A 4,474-nucleotide genomic window follows, 5' to 3' on the forward strand; every position below is an offset into this window, starting at 1 on the left:
TGTGTTCTTAACTTCCCTTACTAAGGCAGTAGGACTTCAGTGGCCTAGTTTATTGAATTTTTATTGAATTTGCATATCATGCCTATTAACACCTCTTTAAACTAGCTGAAGACAGTAATAAAGTCTAAATGTTGAGGGCATGTACAATAACTCAGTAATATTGTAGAGGTGTAGACCTGCTAGTCACAGGATATTATAGCCTTGTCTACACTGCCATTTACAGCGCCGAAACTGTCTTCGCTCGGGGGTGTGAAAAAACACACCCCTGAGCACTGCAAGTTTCAGCGCTGTCAACTGGCAGTGTAGATAGTGCTACTGCACTGGGAGCCATTCCCCTCACAGAGCTCTCTCCCAGCTCTGGAGCCACAACTACACAGGCCTGCTTAACGTCGGCTGTGTAGGACATACCCTTAGAGAGACAAGGTGGGTGAGGGGATATCTTTTTATGAGGCCAACTTCTGTTGGTGAGAGAGACAAGCTTGTGAGCATACACAGAGCTCTTCAGGTCTGGGAAATGTGCTCTGTCACAGCTGAACACAAGGTGGAACAGATTGTTTAGGGCAGTGGTTCTCAAACTTTTGTACTGGTGACCCCTTTCACATAAGAATGGCCGTACTGGGTCAGACCAAAGGTCTATCCAGTCCAGTATCCTGTCTACCGACAGTGGCCAATGCCAGGTGCCCCAGAGGGAGTGAACCTAACAGGTAATGATCAAGTGATCTCTGACAAACAGAGTCTAGGGACACCATTCCTTACCCATCCTGGCTAATAGCCATTAAGGGACTTAACCACCATGAATTTATCCAGTTCTCTTTTAAATGCTGTTATAGTCCTAGCCTTCACAACCTCCTCAAGCAAGGAGTTCCACAAGTTGACTGTGCGCTGTGTGAAGAAGAACATCCTTTTATTTGTTTTAAACCTGCTGCCTGTTAATTTCATTTGATGACCCCTAGTTCTTGTATTATGGGAATAAGTAAATAACTTTTCCTTGTCCACTTTCTCCACATCACTCATGATTTTATATACCTCTATCATATGCCCCCTTAGTCTCCTCTTTTCCAAGCTGAAGAGTCCTAGCCTCTTTAATCTCTCCTCATATGGGACCCGTTACTGATGTTAGACTTACCAGTCTGTAATTGCCGGGATCATCTCTAGAGCCCTTTTTAAATATTGGCGTTACATTAGCTATCTTCCAGTCATTGGGTACAGAAGCTGATTTAAAGGACAGGTTACAAACCATAGTTGTTAGTGCTGCAATTTCACACTTGAGTTCTTTCAGAACTCTGGGGTGAATGCTATCTGGTCCTGGTGACTTGTTACTTTTATGTTTATCAATTAATTCCAAAACCACCTCTAGTGATACATAGCAAGCATCTGTGTGCGACCCCCTCTTACAAGTTAAAAACACTTTTTTAATATATTTAACACAATTATAAATGCTGGAGGCAAAGTGGGGTTTGGGGTGGAGGCTGCCAGCTTGCAGCCTCCCACATAATAGCCTCATTACCCCCTGAGGGGTCTCAACCCCCAGTTTGAGAACTCAGGGTTGAGGGTAAGTAGTTAACACATTTCAAGGTGAAGTGGCCTGTTAGCACTTGTCCGGTCGTGCCATCTCACCTGTGTGTGAACACTTCACAAAGCCATCACTCTCTGTAGCTGACCTGTCTGTCCTCATCCTTAATGGAAACCTGTACAACACCTTCAGAATTCAAGCTGGCGAGCTTAAATTCATAATGTTGCTAGACGCTAAGGCTATATCTACATTACAAAGATAAGTCGATCTATGTTAAGTTGACTTGTAGCCACTGCATTAATTACTGTCGTGGCTGATGTCCACACGATCCCCCTGTTGCTGGTGCACGTCCTCTCCAGCTGCGCTTCTACCGACTGAAGAGGGGCAGTGTGGGAGACTGAGAGCTAGGGCTCGCGGCTCCTTGCAGCTCCCCACTGTGAGTCCAGCTGCCCCCAGCTTGGAACCAGGGGTGAAGCCACCCAGGGCTTCCCTCCGGCAGGGCGATTCACACCCTGAGTCCAGTTGATTGCCATGCTCCCGGCGGGGAGACAGGACCCCAGGGGGCAGCAGGGATCCCAGCGGGGAGCCTGGGTGACAGCCGGGCTTGCAGCGGAGTCCGGCTCGGGAGCCGGCTTCGTTGGAGCCATGAAATTGACAAGAATGACAGGCAACAGTTTATGTAAGGACGTAGTGTCTAAACCAGAGGTGGGCAAACTACGGCTCACGGGCCACATCCGGCCTGTGGGACTGTCCTGCCTGGCCCCTGAGCTCCTGGCCTGGGAGGCTCGCCCCTGGTCCCTCCCCTGCTATTCCCCCTCCCACGCAGCCTCAGCTCGCTCCGCCACCAGCGCAATGCTCTGGGCAGGGGGCTGTGAGCTCCTGGGGCAGTGCCGCTGCAGAACCACGGCCTGACCCGGTCTCATGCTGTGTGGTGGTGGTGGCAGCAGTGTGGCCCGGCTCCAGCCGTGCGGCACGGCTGTAGCGCCACCAGCCACCGGTGCTCCAGGCAGCGCGGTAAGGGGGCAGGGAGCAGGGGGCATTGGGGTGGTGGTCAGGGGGCTGGGGGGGGGGGAACGGGGTTGAATGGGGGTAGGGGTCCTGGGGGGGGAGCAGTCAGGAAGGAGGGGGGGTTGGATGGGACACCAGGGGGCAGTCAGGAGCGGGGGTTCTGGGGGCAGTCAGGGGACAGGGAGAAGGGGTGGTTGGATGGAGCAGGCGTCCTGGGGGGCTGGGGGCATCAGGAATGAGAGAAAGGGTTGGATGGGGCGGTGGGGGTCCAGGGTCAGTCAGGGAGCGGGGGTGTGTGGATGGGGCAGGGGTCCCGAACCGGGGGTTGGATGGGGCAGGAGTCCCGCGGGGGGCAGATAGGAGGTGGGGGCTGGGCCACAACCCCCTCCCTAACCGGCCCTCCATACAATTTACGAAACGCGATGCGGCCCTCAGGCCAAAAAGTTTGCCCACCCCTGGTCTAAGCTGACATTCATAGATTCATAGATTATAGGACTGGAAGGAACCTCGAGAGGTCATCGAGTCCAGTCCCCTGCCCGCATGGCAGGACCAAATACTGTCTAGACCATCCCTGATAGACATTTATCTAACCTACTCTTAAATATCTCCAGAGACGGAGATTCCACAACCTCCCTAGGCAATTTGTTCCAGTGTTTAACCACCCTGACAGTTAGGAACCTTTTCCTAATGTCCAACCTAAACCTCACTTGCTGCAGTTTAAACCCATTGTTTCTGGTTCTATCCTTAGAGGCTAAGGTGAACAAGTTCTCTCCCTCCTCCTTATGACACCCTTTTAGATACCTGAAAACTGCTATCATGTCCCCTCTCAGTCTTCTCTTTTCCAAACTAAACAAACCCAGTTCTTTCAGCCTTCCTTCATAGGTCATGTTCTCAAGACCTTTAATCATTCTTGTTGCTCTTCTTTGGACCCTTTCCAATTTCTCCACATCTTTTTTAAAATGCGGTGCCCAGAACTGGACACAATACTCCAGCTGAGGCCTAACCAGAGCAGAGTAGAGCGGAAGAATGACTTCTCGTGTCTTGCTCACAACACACCTGTTAATGCATCCCAGAATCATGTTTGCTTTTTTTGCAACAGCATCACACTGTTGACTCATATTTAGCTTGTGGTCCACTATAACCCCTAGATCCCTTTCTGCCGTACTCCTTCCTAGACAGTCTTTTCCCATTCGGTATGTGTGAAATTGATTTTTCCTTCCTAAGTGGAGCACTTTGCATTTGTCTTTGTTAAACTTCATCCTGTTTACCTCAGCCCATTTCTCCAATTTGTCCAGATCATTTTGAATTATGACCCTGTCCTCCAAAGTAGTTGCAATCCCTCCCAGTTTGGTATCATCTGCAAACTTAATAAGCGTACTTTCTATGCCAATATCTAAGTCGTTGATGAAGATATTGAACAGAGCCGGTCCCAAAACAGACCCCTGCGGAACCCCACTCGTTACGCCTTTCCAGCAGGATTGGGAACCATTAATAACAACTCTCTGAGTACGGTTATCCAGACAGTTATGCACCCACCTTATAGTAGCCCCATCTAATTTGTATTTGCCTAGTTTATCGATAAGAATATCATGCGAGACCGTATCAAATGCCTTACTAAAGTCTAGGTATACCACATCCACCGCTTCACCCTCATCCACAAGGCTCGTTATCCTATCAAAGAAAGCTATCAGATTGGTTTGACATGATTTGTTCTTCACAAATCCATGCTGGCTGTTCCCTATCACCTTACCACCTTCCAAGTGTTTGCAGATGATTTCCTTAATTACTTGCTCCATTATCTTCCCTGGCACAGAAGTTAAACTAACTGGTCTGTAGTTACCTGGGTTGTTTTTATTTCCCTTTTTAGATGGGCACTATATTTGCCCTTTTCCAGTCTTCTGGAATCTCTCCCGTCTCCCATGACTTTCCAAAGATAATAGCTAGAGGCTCAGA

This window comes from Malaclemys terrapin, chromosome 1, assembly GCF_027887155.1.
Source record: "Malaclemys terrapin pileata isolate rMalTer1 chromosome 1, rMalTer1.hap1, whole genome shotgun sequence".
NCBI classification, from domain to species: Eukaryota; Metazoa; Chordata; order Testudines; family Emydidae; genus Malaclemys; species Malaclemys terrapin.